Raw genomic sequence first — 19,386 nt, forward strand, 5'->3', positions numbered from 1 at the left:
CATGAGTGTGTTGTTGTTAGTTAAAGACTAGCAGTGTTAGTGGTGCAAGTTATACATTTTACCCAGTAATCTTCACTTTTCAACCCCCCCCCCCCCTCCCCACACACACACACAACAAAATCTAATGTAGGAAAGGACGTAATGTAGTAAAGCACCTTAGTGGACGAAACTTCCTGGCAGATTAAAACTGTGGGCCGGACTGAGACTTGAACTTGGGACCTTTGCCTTTCATGGAGAAGTGCTCTACCCGCCCACAAAAGGCAGAGGTCCCGAGTTCGAATATCAGTCCTGCACACAGTTTTAATCTGCCAGGAAGTTTTATATCAGCACACACTCTGCTGCAGAGTGAAAATATGATTCAGGAAACCTTAGCGGATGTTTATGATTTTAATGGCCAATCAGTCATTCTCAGGATGTTGGATTTATTTGAAGTTGTGCTTTATGGCTATAATATAATGTGAATACGGGGATGGTGTCTTAAAAAAAAAAAACCTTTTTTATGTGTAGTCGTCCTCATATAGTGATCTCTCATAGACAGGGTATTAAACTTTAACGTCTCTTCCTTACCTCAGTTTTGATACTTTTTGCCTCCATTACTATTATTTACAAGTACCTTGCTTTCCCCTTCTTGTCTTTAGTATCCCTGTCAGCAGATATCACGATGAAAGCAGATGAGCTGGCGTGAGTAGAGCAGCGAAGTGGTTAGGAACCCTGCCGTGGAGGGCTTATGCATCACATAGTATGGGAAGATCCACTGGTGGATCTGTTTACTTGCAGGCAGCAGCAAACAGATGGACCCATGCTCACACTGAGCTCAACTGCTACGGACCTCGTCTTGCACTTTGTGCTGTGTATTGTTGTGTGATTAGTCGTTGGCCGCCCGCACCCGCCACGTGCGGAGTTTATTTCTGTGCATGGCTCTCTGTGGGTTCAAATGCTCTGCTTCCCATAGATTGACGTGTATGGTGAGTTCATTTCCTCTCATGGGATTCTGTTTCCTGATTATTAATGAGTCACCGTGATGGTAGGAACAGTTGCACCTACAGAAAGAGCAGCAGTAGCAGCAACAGGATAAGATGCAGTCATCGGCAGGTAGCCAGGCACCCTCTGCACAGTTTTCTTCTCCACTATTTGCCAGTTTCATTGAGCCTACAGAAAGGTGGGAACCTGCACTGCTTCTTGCTGCACTGGCAGGTGAAGCCTATCGTTGATGTAGTTGATAAGGCTGCTTTTTTATTGTTGTCCAGCAGTGTGGGTTTATATGATGTTGTCGTCCAAAATATGAAGCCCTCTACTGTGTCTAGGAAACTCACTTTGACGAGCTTTGTCAACTGCTTACACAGTATTTCTGTCATGAAACCCATGTGGTGGCAACATGATTGCATTTTAACCAATGCCACAAGTGCCCAGAGTAGCAGTATCCAGCTTGGATCACCAATATGCAGAGCATCTCGTGCAAATGTCATTTCGAGTGTCTAATTCGGGATGTGTTTGTTAGCTCCTTATCCCGTGGTTCAGACTAGGACATTGATCTTGATTGTCCCTTCTTTAGTTGACATTGGCCAAACTGCAGCATCGTATGAGTTTATGGTGGTGGCTAAGGGTGTTCTTTTTGATAATTGGCATGTGGCTCAATTATGTGAGCATGGTAAACAGATTCCACTGCTCTGTGGGATACTCCTGGTGGCTTCACCTCACATAAAGTCATCGTGTGTTACTGCCATTGACAATGCCAGTGCAGTGGCATCGCGGCACTCCCCATCTTCACTGACGATTCCCAGGTCGTTGGCACTGTTGACTTGAATGAGCCAGTGGTACTGTACCGATTGTCAGTTGTTGAATGTTCACTGAGACTGCCTGCACATGTAGGCCACTAGTGGGGTATGCCATTTGATAGGGCATTTGGCAACTATTTGTGACACTCGGTGGTCTGCGAATCAGTCCTCGCACACTCCAGTGTTTTCCCTGGACTCTGTGGCTATCTCCACCATCCTGCATGTGTCATCCTAGCATATTTTGCTGACGTTCATAGTAAACTGTGCATTCCCTTGCAGGGACAGTTCTCCGCCCTCACACATTGCAAGAATGTGGAACAGCAACTTACATTATTAGTGGTCAGTATATCTTTGGGCTTAATAGTTTTTTCAGTTTTTGGCTTCCAGGTCATTCATGAATTACATTTAGTGTCTCAGCCTGTTCCTTTCATAATTTGGACTCCTTGCTGCGGTCGTATGGCCTACTCGTTGTTTGAGAATACTGTGGTCTGGGCAGAAAATTTTGAGGTGCCTGTTTCTGTTAGGCTATCAGCTGTACCTAAATTTTGTTGCCCCACCCCTTTCCCTTCACCATGTCAGTAAAGGTGGAGTTGCAGCATTGGCAGGATCGAGGCATCGTTTCTCCTATTTTGTCGAAACAGGGGGCGAGCCCTTTGCGGGCAATTCAGAAGCCCATCGGTGCCGTGCACCTCTGTGGTGATTTTAAACTGGCAGTCATTGTGGTGTGTGTTGCGGATTCATATCCCATTCTGTGGCAAGTGGAGTTCTTGGTGAAGTCATTGGGGGCCAGTATTTTTCACACATTGACTTGCATGGTGCTTACCTACAGTTGCTGCTGGATGCAGTTTCTCTAAAGTTCCTGATCCTCAACACTCCCTTTGTGCTTTACTGGTTCAGTTGCTTGCCTTTTGGAACCTTCGTTGCACTAGGAAATTACCAACAGTATTTTGAGCAGTTAATTCGGGACATACTCTGTTGTGTCAATTACCTTGATGACATCTAGGAGGCCCTACTTTGGAGGAGCATTTACGAAACCTACAGTTAATTTTTCCACTGCCTCCTATAGAATGGTCTTTGTTGCTAGCTAAAAAAGTGTTGTTTTTCTCCCCAAAGTTGTATTTTTTGGGATGTGAGCTTAGTAAGGATGGTCTCATCCTTACCGGTGAGCACATCAAAGCCGTTGTTAACCTGCTGCCTCCATCCAAGAACCTAAAGGAGCTTCAGCCTTTTGTGGGTAAGATTTCATACTATGCTCAGTTCATTCCCTGGGCCGAATGCATCTATCTGTCTCTTCACCAGCTTTGCCAGAAGCGCGTTAAGTTTGTCTGGTCTGCAAATTGTCAGTGGGCATTTCAGTCTCTCAAACAGTGTTTGTGGTTGGCTCCCTGTCTGGCTTCCTTCACACCAGGTAAACCTTTAACCCTGGCCTGTGACACATTCCAGTATGACATTGGTGCCATCCTGTCCCAACATAACCTGGACGGCACCGAACGGCCCATTGCCTACACATCAAAGACGCTTTATGCTGTGCAGCATAATTATTCACAGGTGGAAAAGGAGGCACTAGCTATTATTTTCACAGTTAAAAAGTTTCACGCCTTCCTGTGTGGGATATTGTTCCTCATCATCATTGACCATGAGCTGTTGATTTCCTTATTTGACCCTCATTCCAATGTGCTATATAGGACTGCCAACAAATTGCGGTGGTGGGCCATCTTTCTATGTAACTTTTATTACGATATTCATTACCACTCCATTAGTCACCACGCCTATACTGATCCACTATCGCTGGGGCCCGATTTGGTGTTAGATTGGCAAGAGCTTCTCCTGTTTCTGTTTGATGATTCCTTGTAGCAAATCCTGTTGGAATTTCCATTGATGGCATGCAAGTCGCTACCACCGTGGCTGCTGACCCACTTTTCTAGAAAATCATTTAGGCTGTCTAGTTGGGTGACTGGAGCAGGCATCTTCAGGTGTGGATCAAGCATAGCGTACATTTTTTGTTCTATGTGCTTGGCTCAACATTGTCCAGGAGGCCACATGCTTGCCACAGAGGAGCAATGCTGTTGAGTTAGTCATCCCTGCGGCATTGTGTCATTGCACACTCCAGTTACTGCAAGCGTCCCGTTGGGGTATGACTTGTATGAAGGTGTTTGTGTGATTTTGCGTCTACTGGCTGACAGTTGATTGTGTCATTGAACATCTGGTGTGGGCTTGCATGGCCTGTGCACAGAACCAGGCTGCACCACAGTGCCTGTTCTCTACTTGACCAGTTCCGGTGGGTCCTTGGGGGTGCAAGTCGATTTTGCTGGCCCATTTTTGGGTAGCAAATGGTTGTTGGTCGTCAGTGCATTGTCAAATTTCCTGTATATCCACGTCATCAACTGCCGCTGTTAGTGCATTGGCAGTTATTGAGAGATCTCCTAGAATCCTTGTGTCCGATAATGGGAGGCAGTCTGTGTCACAGGAGTTTGAAGACTTTTCTGTCTGTAATGATATCCAGCATCTGATTACTGCTCCATTTCAGCCAGCTTCTAACCCTGAGATGGAACACCTCATGCCCACATTGAAGACCCAAATGGGGAAGTCCTCATCTTCCTCTTCCCGTGATGATACATTGTTGAGTTTTTTGGCTACATACCGGCTAATGTCAGTCAGTGGGTATAGTCCATTGGAACGTCTGCAGGGGCACCAGTCATGGGGTCTGCTGAATTTGTTGCGCCCTGAGTGGCATGCCATGGATGACTGTAGCCTGCCATGTTTTCTTACCGGGGCTGCTGTTTGTTCGAGTTCTTCAGCTGGCGGCAGGGATGTTGTGGCGGGCCACAAATGTAGCAGTTTTTTGTGGTGGTTGTTGATGGGGAGCAGCTGAAACATCATGCAAGTCAGTTGTGCATATGTCCTGCTATGGAATCACCGCTGAGGCCTTCCACTCAGCTGAGCGGTTGGGTTGTTATGTCATTGTTCCAGGGGTGGGCTTCCATTTGCAATGACATGCCTCCTGTTGCCACCCAATACACACCTGCCTGTTGCTTGCAGCCTTGGGCCCCAGTAAGGATTGGGTTCCTGCGTGCCGAGGTGAAGACCATGGATTTCGACCCATCTCCCTCTCCTTCTGCATTTTCCCCCTCCCCCTCCCCCTCCCCCTCCCCCTCCCCCCTCCCCCTCCCCCCCCCCCTCCTGTCATTCTTTTGCCCCCATCATCGATGGAGGTGACCTCGTCCCCACTGCTGCCAGGGGATCTGCCTTTGCCACAGTCTTCATGTCCTTAAATTTCTCCAGGGTAACCGGAGGTGTTGATGTTGTCTCCTTTGGTGGTCAGTCAGCTGCCAAGTTCTCCAGTGCTCGCCCTGCTTCTGCACCAGCGGTTATGGCCTTTCTCGGCCATATACATGGCCTTTTTCGGCCATATACGTGGCCTTTTCAGGGGGGGGGGCAGACATTGTATTCCAGTGGATATTGTGATGAAGGCAAATGAGGTGGCATGGGTAGAGCAGCAGATTTGTTTGGGGACCTGCCATGGAGGGTGTGTTGCGTAGTATGGACAGAGCTGCTGATGGAAGTGTTTACTTCTGGGCAGCGGTAAGTAGAGCAGACTATGTTGATGCTGAGCTCAAACAATGCGGACCTCGCCTTGCACTTTGCACTGAGTGCTGTTGTCATGTGCTTAGTCATTATACACCCACACAGTATGCTAACATGATTGCCATGCGTATCTTCACATTGGTTTGGACATTCTGCTCCCTGTAGACTGACTTTCACAGTTACCGGATTCTGTTGCCTGGTCGTCATTGAGCCACTGTCAGCCCGTGAAGTACGCATGCCGATGGTGTAGAGTAGCAGCATTGTCATGCCTGTGCATGTGTGTGGTTATTCTGTAAGGGCAAGTCAAACAGTATCATAATTTGAAAACCTTAGAAAAGGCTAGTTTTTTCATCTTGTTTAGTGTGCAGACAACTCTGTACTTCTACGTAGCACCATGCTTCAAGAACTGTAGTGTTGGCATCTTAGTGACTGAGTTATGACAAACCAAGACTGCTGCTGTTTCACCGTTGACTCTGTGTCGTAACGTCAGCTACCTCTTCTAGGTCTGTAATCATGTGAATGTTGCAGGGCAGTTTTGTTGTGTGCTTTAGAGGGTCTTCCCTTGTGGTGAATGTCACGAAGGTGAAAATTATACTATTTATTAAATGTTTCCCTACTTTTATGCGCTCTATTCTACACACTCTAATATGATTGGCTCTTGTGTAACAAGGCAAGTTGTTCATATTTCAGCTCTGGCCATTTCTTGTGCTGTTGAATTTACGTTTCATAGAGTGGTGATTGTGGATTAACTGAGTAGATTACAAAGGTGTTACAAACATATATTAGAAAAAAAAAAATTCAACTGGGTTATGAGTGGCATACGAGTTGAAAAAAAAAAAACATGCTATTGGGGAACTGTAGGTGCACACGCTACATCAGTTGTATTAGGCTTATTCAAGAATGCCGATTTCTGGCATAATTGTTATGAACAAGCACCAATAACAAGAGAGCAGGTAGGGCTAGACCACTGAACAAAGCATTCCTGAGAAATGGAAAAGTATTACATTTCATAATAGCTCCTTGGCAGTGAAATTTCGTGAGGAATCGGTTAAGAAAGTGTCTTCTTGCCCATTGCAAAACAAGTCTAGGACTAACAAGAATTTTGAAATCAGTGTAGGCCTCTTAACACAACCCATGTTCTGAAGACTACAAGTTTTTACTGCATAAGCAAGCTGACAAAATGTCTCAGCTTTGAGAATTTTTTCAAAACATAGGGGTGGGATGGTGGTGTGTCACATCAGTGTTTGATTTGATACAGAGGTCAGTGGAAATACAAGCAAGCACACTTCATGCACACATGACCACCGTCTGCAGCAGAATTACGATCCCAGCTGCTGAGGTGGCGCCCTCGTGTTCCTGAGGTGTGCTTGCTTGTGTGAATGAATGTGTGTGTGCATTTCCTTTTCTGACAAGGGCTTTGGCCAAAAGCTAATATGTAAGTGTCTTTTCATTGTGCCTGTCTGCAATTCGACATGTACATGTTGTAATGTTGTGTGTACTGCCAAGTTAAATTCTTGGTAGAAAAAGGGATAGCCGGTTATGAGAATTTTTTTTTTAAGTTTCTGCTCTTGATATGCGAATAAATATCCTTTTGTTTTGCTTTTTGGATTATTCCTCAGTAATGAACGCAGAATGAAAACAATGTAATTGCCTGCATGCACAATAATTAAATATTTACCAACACTTCTGTTTCACAACAATTGTACCACTGCCACATTGACAGTGGTACAAATCTTATTTGAATAGCCACGTGGTTTTCAAATTTGAATTTTTCATTTTTCACATGATAGTTGTACAAAGTGTTCTATTGCAACTATTTTTAAACTTGCATGTTTGTGAAAAGTTATGTATTAATTTGCAAATGAAAATGTGTTTTGATTTTCCGTTTATTACACATTCCGGAAGAAACATTACTGTAGCAATTATTTTATGTCTGTGTATTGCATCTTAACATATATAAATTGAAATCCTCTGCTCATTTCTGTCTGTCTGTTTTGGCTAATCTCAGGAACTACTGTAGGGATTTTGATACAGTTTTATTAATAGATGGATTATCAAGGAAGGTTTGTGTATATAATTTATAAATCTTTTGTGCAAATTGACTGAACAGTGATTAATTAAGTCCCCAGTGGTGCGAAAACAATACTGTTACCACATAACGCTGATAGTTGTAAGGCCACTCAACAACCACACCAGACATTGCAGGTTATTTACAAAATCTGTTATATGCTGTAGCTTGCACCAGTGTGGTGCTGCAGTTGGGCAGCTTCGTTTCCCACATTGCTGCCACAATGTGGTAGGAGCCCACATAGTGCTGACATGTGACAGTAACAAGTGGGGTTTTGAGTGTGTTGTCAACATAGTGTGTACTTATACTTAAAGTTTTGCTTAGGTGCATCTCAGTTTTGAACATTTTTATTTTTATTTGTTTATTTTTTAAAATCGTGCTTTGACAATTCCAGATATAGGACTCAATATGTTTAATGCTAAAAGAATGTGGTTAACATACAGTAATGAAAGTCGTGAATGAAGAGAAATGTGTTTATCAAATGTCACAGGGTGTAACTCTTCTCAAAGGAGAAGTGAAACCTTTGATGAGCAAAATGGGTGGCTTTCTGACAGCCATAGTAGCCAGAGATAACAAGGGTTGTAGATGGAATGTAGTGTTCATTTACCTTTATACTATGATACAGATAATGCTCAGATAGAAAGACAAAGGCTGTTAAAGTTTGTATCTGCCACAGAAACATTTGACAAACTAAGGGTAGAATATATAATGTTAATACATGGTCGAATAAAGAATATTTTACAGTGAATTACTATTCAACATTCGATTATAAAAATGATCCAGCTGTTTCTATAAGTAATCAGCCTCATGTTTGTCAGTACTGTCCTGCATTGAGATAGAAAGATGGGAGCAAAGGCATGTGCTGTTCCAGTGGTAAAGTTATACCAGATGAAATTATCGCACCACCAGAACCTTCTTACTACAAGTCACTCAAAATATAGAGACTTCAAATAGAATGTTAATCGTTTCAATAATGCATTTCAAATGACCTCACTCAAAAGTTAGCAACTGATTGAATGTGGATTCAGACCTACATTTAAAGTGTGGGGTTAGGTTTACCAGCTGGCAGGCCGCCTTCTTTCATATCATGCTGATGACTATAATTCGTATCTACTTCATTACCAATCCTGAAACACAGGTAGCTACAAGAAGGAATAAAATTTGAAGAGAACTGCTTGGCAGCACGTTAGTGAGATCACTAGAAGACATTTTGCAGTCAGACAATATATACATACAGTCTTTCAAGACTGCCATGGAAAGTGGTCGTCCTAATGTCCCAGACTACATTGTAGTCATTCACACCAACAGGGTGCCTGCTGGTGCACACTGTGGTTGTTATAATGCTCAATCTGTGCATGAAGTAGCAGTTGTGATGGCTGGGAAACAATTGAACAAAAGGGATATCGTGCTGTGAAGTTGCAGCGAGAATCTTCAAGAAATTGCAGAGTTAAATCTATCCTAAGGCAGCGTCCGATATGCCTTGATGTTGTGGTGAGGTGAGGATGGATATTTAATTGATCTTGCTCAAGTTGGTTGTGTTAGTAGTATTTCACCACAGAAAAAAACTTTCCTGCACGAAGTATTATTGCCATAGTATAATAGAGCGGCAGAAAACTTTAATGTTGTGCTTAGATATGACATGTTACTTAATATATAGTTGACAAATGTGCTAAAACTGTATTGTACTGTTTGTCGTTTATTCGATTCAGTCAAATGCAGTTGCCGCTAAAAATTATGTTGACTTGCAGGATGCTTTGCACTCAAATAAATATAACAATAATATTGCACAGTTGGTAATACTGTCATCAACTTTTACTGGAGGAGCGATGCATCTGCACGAAAATACACAAGGCATGCATGATAACATACATAAAAAATTGTGGAAATCAGACCTTTCCATCAGGATGACGTGTAATTCGAACTGACCAGAGATTAAAGATAACACCCATCCTAAAGCAAAACCCCAACATAGGCATGACATTGTTAATCTAATATTTTGTTTAAAATAGCAAAACCCTCTGTTTCCCATAAATAAATTGCATATATTTGGTCCTCCACAATGTCATGTGTACGTCATTGAATGGCAAAAATGTCGATTGCTGCGCATAATCTGCTTCCATGGCAGACCAATAAAATCGGATCAGACCTAACTGACAGTGTAATCACAGCAGAGATACCAAATAAAGATGAATACTCAGTACTTAATGACTCTGATAACACACATGGTTCATGGTCCATGTGGGGCTTTATATCCAAACTCACCATGCCTGAATGAAGGAAACAGCTCAAAAGAATTTCAAAAAGTCTTTCAATAGTCATACATAAACTGGTGATGACGGATACCCAAAATACAGATGATTAACTCCCAATATAGTTGGACTAGAAGCTACTGTCCAGAACTATGAGATAGACAGTAGAAGGATAGAACCATAGATGGGTAATACTCTACAGTGAACTGTTACTCAAAACATTTGCCACGCACATATGGAACTTTATCATTCTGTGAAATTGGTAAAATATGTCACAAATATATTAATAAAGACAATGATGGAGCTATGCTTATCGTCCAGTCATCCACTGAAGTGGAGCAATTCCAGTCAGGCTGCTACATTTGTAGTTAAATAGGGTTTTATCCTTCAATGTACATGAACAGGTGCCATCTATTACCTGCCTTGCTGTTCATTTGAAAATGTCCGAGAGTGTACTTCACAGAAAACAATCTGAACGATGTGAATGATCCCCGTCACACTATGTTAAGTGCATTTTTCAAATTGTACATAGATGATGACTTTGCAAAAACTCTGACCTCTGATCAAATCCCAGGTTATTACACATGGAATCAAGTTACTAAAAATTCCATCGATGGAAACGGATAACATTGGTTGATGGTCACATGAACATAAGAAAAAGTATGCTGTTCACAAGAGTACATTCTTAACCCCAACAACAGTGAAAGCTTTCACTCACTAATGTTACTCAACATTGTTAAAGGTCCTACTTCATTTGCATGTCTACACGCTGTGCACTGTGTGACTTACGATGCTTCCAAGGAATGTACAAATCCATGGGTCTACTAGATGATGATTCTCACTAACAAAATAAGCTATCCAAAGCTGTGATATGCAGTACAGCAAAATCATTCACATTTATCTGTTATCACAGTATCCCGATGTTTCTTTGGCAAAATCACTGCAAAGTAATGGCAGCAGACATATTATACTATAAATGACAAGAACTGTGATCAAGTGATACAGATTACAATCAAAATGTGTTTGATGAAGCTTTAGTTGAACTGAATAAAGAGGTTGAATCTCTTTTGGTGAAATTTGTAAAACATTTTGGACTTCCTTTACCAAAAATTCAAATATAAGTAAATCAATGAATATGAAATATTTATTTGAAATAAACTGTGATCATTCCCAGCTTCCACAGACCATTCAAGGCACTGGAAAGACATTTCTAATTAATCTAATACTTGTGAAAGGCAGATCTGGTGGAAAAATTATCCCCACTGTGGCATTGTATGGCACTGCTGCCACACTTTTAGAAGGCAGGCGAACTGCTAATTCCACATTCATGAAATTTCATGGTGGCTACATGTACAGAATCTATAATGTTTCTAAGCAAAGTAATACTGGTAAATTGGTGCAGGAGTGCACATTTATTGTTTCAATGTCCCATAAAATGACTGTTGAACTGTTTGTTTCCTGGAGACTTTCATCAAATATTACCAGTAATTGCAGAAGGGATGAACAGACTGAGTCAAGGCATCTTTGAAAAGATTTTACCTATGACGACAAATAACAAAAATTGGAACTTAAAACTAATATTATGTGAGCTCTCTCTTTCACCTAAGGTAATATATGAGGGTGTGCTGAAAAGCAGTGCCTCAGAGCTTATTATGTGAAAACTCCTAAAACTTTTTAAATTGCCAGAAATAATCTGCTTCTGTGGCTAACCCATGAAATTGGATTTGACCAAATTGACAGTGTAATCACCGCAGAATAAGGCACATTATTAACATTCTACACCTTTATTCTTCATGCTATATTTTATTTGTCAGTATTGCCACCCTGGCGACAAACACATTTGTCCCAATGAGAGACCAGTTTGTGGATACTGTCACTGTAGAATGTTTGACTTTTTGACAGAGCCACAACCTCACTTCTGCTTGTACTATTTCATCTCTATCAAAGTGAAGTCCTCAAAGGTGTCCATCAAGTTTTGGAAACAGATGAATATCAGATGGGGTTAAGTCAGGACTGTATGGAGGATGATTGATGATGGTGAACCAAAGGTGTCGGATTTTTGCAGATGTCGCAGTGTTTGTGTGTGGTCTGGCGCCGTCATGCTGAAGGAGAGGCTGTTCCATGTGTGGATGAACTCTGTGTATTTGAAACTTGATTACAGCACACTGTTTCTCATGCACCGACATTGTTAGATTACACACCTCCATGTTATGCACTACAATTTGGACCCCTCTTGCAGCAATGGCTGCAAATATGTAGACATGAAGAATAAAGATGTAGAATGTTAATAATGTTTGTTTTATTTAAAAAGCTTTTAAGAGTTACCACATACAAAATTCAAAAGCATCACTTCTCAGCATGCCCTCATTCATTTTGCGAGTAACATGCTGAAAATAGGAAATGGTGAAATAAATTTTAATAATGTTTTTTTACCAAGTGTGTTGGAATTAACTGAAAAACTATACCCAGATACACATACCATGCCAACTGAGACACTTGATTGGTTTCAGTAAAGGTTTATACAGTTGTCTATGAATGAACAAGGCAGTAAAGTAAATGACGTGATTCTGTTCAAGTATGATGTCCCGTCACAAATTTATTACTCTTTTGACACAGTCCTAGAGAGGAAGCAGTACATTACCATACTGAATTTTGAAATTCATTGATGCTGCATGGAACTCCACCACATAAATTAATGCTGAAAGTAGGTGCAATGGAACAAGATTCTGAATAACCAATCTCAAAATGTTTTTGATCCAGTGCACAGTATTAACTAGTGGTACAACTGAAACAACTGTTTTGATGCCGTAAATACCAATGATAACCTACAGACTTACCTTTCCGGTAACTCATGAGATTCACCTTTGGTATCACAATTAACAATGCACAGGGCTAGACACTGAACATTGCTGGAATTGACCTAAATATGCAGTGTTTTACATATCCAGTTGTATGTGGCCCTGTCGCTTGTACCTCAAAACATAGAAATTTTTACACCTAATCCTGAAGAGGTTATCAATGTAGTACACACAGAAATATTTAAATACATGGAAAATATCTGCTGGACCAAAGTTAAAGCATAAACAGTAAGCTTTTTAGGGCTTCATATGGAGGCTAAATGCAACAATTTTTCAACTTTCTTTACAAACATGATCACTACTATAATTTGGAGATAATATTCTGTTCAGAGGCCTGCAGTGGGCATATGTGGCCTGCCTGGGACAACAGCCATGACTAGCAGGTGAACCTCAACTAATGCTGCTGAGTTAGCTGTAGAGCGGCACCAAGGTTTGCCAGACTGTGCAGTGCCATGCCGCAGCCAGAGTCCACTCGAGGGCTGTTTGTTTTGGCTGCTTGTCTAATCCAGGTGCCCACTAGGTGGACACAAACCAAACTCTCTGTGGTCCATTTGCAAGCATCTTTGTACTTTACTCTATATTTACCGATACAGTATTTAACCTCTGATCTTATACTAAATTAACTGATGGCTGTAACGTCAGTTGCAAGATGATTCCTTGAAGCTTCTCTGTTGCATATAGTTGGTAAATCAACATATTGTTACATACTTCGGAAAAAATAGTTAATTTTATTGAAAGTCATCCTACAAATTATCAAATTTTTGCAATACTGTGTTATGAAATGACAAGTATTTATAAGTTTTATTTGACACTCATGGGAATTAGGTGGTCATATTGTAGCAAAACTGTTCTCATATTGAAACATCCTGGCAGATTAAAACTGTGTGCCGGACCGAGACTCGAACTCGGGATCTTTGCCTTTTGCAGGCAAGAGCTCTGCCAACTGAGCTACCCAAGCACAACTCACGCCCCATCCTCACAGCTTTACTTCTGCCAGTACCTCGTCTCCTACCTCCCAAACTTTACAGAAGCTCTCCTGCGAACCTTGCAGAACTAGCACTCCTGAAAGAAAGGATATTGCGGAGACATGACTTAGCCACAGCCTGGGGGCATGTTTCCAGAATGAGATTTTCACTCTGCAGCGGAGTGTGCGCTGATATGAAACTTCCTGGCAGATTAAAACTGTGTGCCGGACCGAGACTCAAACTTTGGACCTTTGCATTTCGCAGGCAAGTGCTCTACCAACTGAGCTACTCAAGCACGACTCATGCCCTATCCTCACAGCTCAGTTGGTAGAACGCTTGCCCACGAAAGGCAAAGGTCCCGAATTCGAGTCTCGGTACGACACAGTTTTAATCTGCCAGGAAGTTTCTAATCAGTGCACACTGCACTGCAGAGTGAAAATCTCATTCTGGAAACATCCCCCGGGCTGTGGCTAAGACATGTCTCCACAATATCCTTTCTTTCAGGAGTGCTAGTTCTGCAAGGTTCGCAGGAGAGCTTCTGTAAAGTTTGGAAGGTAGGGGACGAGGTAGTGGCAGAAGTAAAGCTCTGAGGACGGGACGTGAGTCGTGCTTGGGTAGCTCAGTTGGTAGAGCACTTGCCCGCAAAAGGCAAAAGCCCCAAGTTCAAGTCTCGGTCCGGCACACAGTTTTAATCTGCCAGGAAGTTTCATATCAGTGCACACTCCACTGCAGAGTGAAAATCTCATTCTGTTCTCATATTGTATTAAGTGTATCTTTTTATCTTCAGCTACAACTTTTTCAAGGCAAAGTCTGGCTTCATTCTGTGGCTTATTTAGCAGACTTTTCTGAAAAATCAACAACCTAAATTTATTACTTCAGAGAACAAACACTAACCTATGTATTGTGCAAGGCTACATTGAATTGTTAATTGAAAAACCTTACAATCCGGAAAATTGTTTAAATTCCAGCCAAACTGTGTGCTTTGGCACGCGTTATGATTTCACAGTAGAAATTCACTTTTCCTTAGACAAATATATCAAGAACATAATTAAAGGTCATTTAAAGAGGCTTGGGAAAACTTTGAAACACTATTTACTGCTGTGTCTAGTATTAACTATTGGATTCCCAGTCTACTGGAAGCAAGAATAATTTTGAAATCCTCATTAAGCATGAATTAAAATGAGCAGCTTCTGGAAATTTGCAGTGACTTTCAAGTTACAGAAACATTATAAATCTTTGTACTGATAAGTTTTTTTGGTTAAGGTTAAAGACAGAGTTCCCAATGCTATTGATGAAAGCGATGGCAACTTTATTACTTGTCTAATCCACTTATTTGTAAAAAAGGCTTTTTCTTCTTACACTTCTGTAAAAAGTGTATACAGGAACAAATTTCTTGTCAGAAGTAATTTGGAAGCGTCTTTTGGTGGTTCCTGACTTCAAAGTTTTGTGGTGTGCAAAGTAGGCAGATCTTTCTCACAGAATTCCAAGAAAGGACTGAGCAAGTTAATTCCATAATGAAAACTTGTCCATGCTAGACCTACCCTTCATGGAAAAGCCTTCATCAGCCCTTTTGATTTAATGCAACAAAAATGTTAACTATGTAAATGAATTAGCACTGTTGAACCATCTGATTGACATTCAATTACTTACTTGTTACAGTTTATTAGATGGGGGTTCATGCACATCAGATTTTTATGAATGGAAGTCATAGGTAGAAAAAGTTCAGCAACGATTGCTGTTAGGTATCTGCAAAATATCTACACGACATCAAATTATGTATTAAACACAAGTATCTTTGTTAAAATTAAAAACTCAAGTAATGAAGGAACACATGAAATTAGAAACTAAAGTAATGTAGCAACACACACAGCACACTAAGAAGACATATGAAGTATGTGAAAACATTCTTGCTTAAAGTGTGCTGAAACAAACAATTCAGGAGTTGAAGATTTATGGCAACAAAAATCAGATGTTATGGAAATGATTTTAAACTCTCAGTGATATTGTAGTGCACAATAAGCAGGTTACTCACATTTTCTGTAGATATTTGATTATGTTTATCAGTAATTATAAGCCCAGCTGTACTAAATACCCTCTCGCCAGAGGCAAGTATGCATCGTATGTCTCGTGCTACTTGAGTCAGTCTGGGATAAGTTGTTGCTCTTGATTTCAACCACTCCAGAAGTGACTGTGCCTCATCTGATTTTTCCCATCAACAGATACATAGAAACGTCATCACCCATGTTGTCCTCCACCCACCATGATACAAAGACCCTCTTTGCATGTTTTGAAGGGGTTGATGCTGAGGCTTCATCTTGTGTACAAGATTCTGCAAATGATACAACATGGAGGATAATTATGTTATATTGTGCAGCTGCTAATAAATTGAATTTATTTTTTTAACTTTTATATGATCAACCTTTTAAGATGGCATGGCTGATAAAATATTGGCAAACTTACATCACATCACATTTACTGTGAGGTGACCATATCCGTAATGTGCTGCGGCATGAGCTTTCTCACTCACAGTTACTGAGAATTGGCTTAGATGACATTCCTGTGGTACTAGAAATAGTGCAGTAAAATGCACTGACTTTGTTTCCATTTTTTTGCAAGTTCGTGCTTTCAGCAGTGTTGTTTCCTGCAAATGATTTACGGTGTTCAGGCGCACCATCATCTCTGAATACAATCTCATATCTACTTCTAGGTATTTAAAATACGAAACTAAAAGTTTGTATTGGTTTCTAAAGGCATAGTATTATGTATATGGGTATGCTTACCTCATTGTCTGCTGAATTCTCAGTATATTGTTCCTGCAGCTGGTACAGCAATGGCACAAGCAACTGCAGCATTGGACCACTGTCAGCTTCAATAGCAGCAGTAGCCTTCTGAAATACGAGGGCAGTTCAATAAGTAATGCAACACATTTTTTTTCTCGGCCAATTTTGGTTGAAAAAACCGGAAATTTCTTGTGGAATATTTTCAAACATTCCCGCTTCGTCTCGTATAGTTTCATTGACTTCCGACAGGTGGCAGCGCTGTACGGAGCTGTTAAAATGGTGTCTGTAACGGATGTGCGTTGCAAACAACGGGCAGTGATCGAGTTTCTTTTGGCGGAAAACCAGGGCATCTCAGATATTCATAGGCGCTTGCAGAATGTCTACGGTGATCTGGCAGTGGACAAAAGCACGGTGAGTCGTTGGGCAAAGCGTGTGTCATCATCGCCCCAAGGTCAAGCAAGACTGTCTGATCTCCCGCGTGTGGGCCGGCCGTGCACAGCTGTGACTCCTGCACTGGCAGAGCGTGCGAACACACTCGTTCGAGATGATCGACGGATCACCATCAAACAACTCAGTGCTCAACTTGACATCTCTGTTGGTAGTGCTGTCACAATTGTTCACCAGTTGGGATATTCAAAGGTTTGTTCCCGCTGGGTCCCTCGTTGTCTAACCGAACACCATAAAGAGCAAAGGAGAACCATCTGTGTGGAATTGCTTGCTCGTCATGTGGCTGAGGGTGACAATTTGTTGTCATAGATTGTTACAAGCGATGAAACATGGGTTCATCACTTCGAACCTGAAACAAAACGGCAATCAATGGAGTGGCGCCACACCCACTTCCCTACCAAGAAAAAGTTTAAAGCCATACTCTCAGCCGGTAAAGTCATGGTTACAGTCTTCTGGGACGCTGAAGGGGTTATTCTGTTCGATGTCCTTCCCCATGGTCAAACGATCAACTCTGAAGTGTATTGTGCTACTCTTCAGAAATTGAAGAAACGACTTCAGCGTGTTCGTAGGCACAAAAATCTGAACGAACTTCTCCTTCTTCATGACAACGCAAGACCTCACACAAGTCTTCGCACCCGAGAGGAGCTCACAAAACTTCAGCGGACTGTTCTTCCTCATGCACCCTACAGCCCCGATCTCGCACCGTCGGATTTCCATATGTTTGGCCCAATGAAGGACGCAATCCGTGGGAGGCACCATGCGGATGATGAAGAAGTTATTGATGCAGTACGACGTTGGCTCCGACATCGACCAGTGGAATGGTACCGTGCAGGCATACAGGGCCTCATTTCAAGGTGGCGTAAGGCCGTAGCATTGAATGGAGATTACGTTGAAAAATAGTGTTGTGTAGCTAAAAGATTGGGGAATAACCTGGTGTATTTCAATGCTGAATAAAACAACCCCTATTTCAGAAAAAAAATGTGTTGCATTACTTATTGAACTGCCCTCGTACTTTTGAGATACTGAATTAATTTGTCAACTACCTGGTAGTACCAGTTCTCAAACAACTGCATTTTCCCTAATTCACTCAAAACCTAGGAAATATGTTCATGATACATGAACATCATTTCAACATGACACACAAAATATTCCCGTAAGTATCAATGTGCTGGTTTATAGTAACTTGCAACTGCAAGTCTGTCACATGGCTGTTTCATTTCAAACAAGTTTTTACATCTTTTTTGCTTTCACCATATGCAGACATTAGAACAGCATTCCTGCAAAAATTTATCCTCAAGGGTGTGGCATAGAACAATGTTAAGGCAGTGGTCATTGTACAGAAAGTGACATTAATTCTGAAGTGTCTTTGTCACATTTGCCCCCCCCCCCCCCCCCACCCACTCCCCCCCCCCCCCCCCCCCCCCCCCCCCCGATTGATAACGAACATAATCCTCAATATATGTCTTGTGAATATCCCGAAGTTGCTCATGTTATTTTTGTTTCCTCCCATATATCCGTAGCACTTTTCTCCATATCAGATGAAAACTCTGCAACAAACGGGAGCCGACTTTTCCATTACAGTTCTCCTAAGAGTCAAATACTGCATTTTAGTGTACGTGTCTGTCCACATTTTAGTTGTACATGCATGTGCACAAGGCATCATATATTGCAGCACTTTGGGGTTCATAGCCACATGGTATTCTATTACTACCACCACCACCACCACCACCACCACCACCACCACCACCACCACCAGTCTAACCATTAGGAGAAGCTTTGCAGGTATTAAAGTGGTGCAACAGGGTTGTGGTACAGTTATTGTGCTAATAACTTGCAACAGTCATTGCACTATGGAAAACCTACAGATTTATTCTGAATATCTACAATCAGTGGAATATTCTGCCATATTAGGTTATCTCCTGCATTCTTCAATGAATGTAGGTTCTGTCCTCCAGTTTCTTCCACAAAATTTCTAATCGTTGAAGGGAGCTTTGCTGTTCACTATGTATTTTTGACAACAGCAAGGGTAGGGGGAGTTTCTTGTGTACAATGATGTGGTGAGCTTGAGTCAGTGTACCAGAATTAGCAGATACTATAGAATTAAAATATAGTGCAGAATTTAATAATTAAACACTTGGAAAAGGGGATATCTTCTCATACACAAGGCCTGTTCAGAAAATCCTGGAAATTTCTCCACAAAGTTCTTCTATGCTTAACTTTTACTTATTGTGCATGGTCTCCATTGAAATACTCCCCTCCACAATTGATATAACGCTCCCAGTGCCGTTTTGACTTCTGGAAGCAGTCTTTGCATACCTCTTGCTGGATCACATGAAGTGTTGTCTGTGAATTTTCTTTTATCTTGTCTGTCATTGCCAATCTTTGTCCTTTCAACAGGGTTTTCAATTTTGGAAGTTAAAAAAAAAGTGTGCAGGGACCAGGTGTGGAGAGTACAGAGGATGAGGCAGTGTGGTGATTTCGTTTTTTGTGCAATAGTCATGCACCAACAGGGATGAAGGTGCGGGCATGTTATCATGATGCAAGAGCCATGAATTGTCTCACCACATTTCAGGCCGTTTCCTTTGCACATTTTTTCACAGGCATCACAAGATGCCCCACTAGTACCACCAATTAACAGTTTGTCCTTGTGGCACAAATT

General features: G+C 41.6%; 1 protein-coding gene across 3 annotated transcripts in view; it reads left to right on the forward strand.

Annotated features, from left to right (window-relative positions):
- Positions 1 to 19,386, forward strand: part of LOC124722958 — a 192,789-nt gene that overhangs the window by 53,029 nt on the left and 120,374 nt on the right. The gene's annotated exons all lie outside the window — the stretch shown is intronic.

This window comes from Schistocerca piceifrons, chromosome X (genome assembly GCF_021461385.2).
Source record: "Schistocerca piceifrons isolate TAMUIC-IGC-003096 chromosome X, iqSchPice1.1, whole genome shotgun sequence".
Classification (NCBI taxonomy): domain Eukaryota; kingdom Metazoa; phylum Arthropoda; class Insecta; order Orthoptera; family Acrididae; genus Schistocerca; species Schistocerca piceifrons.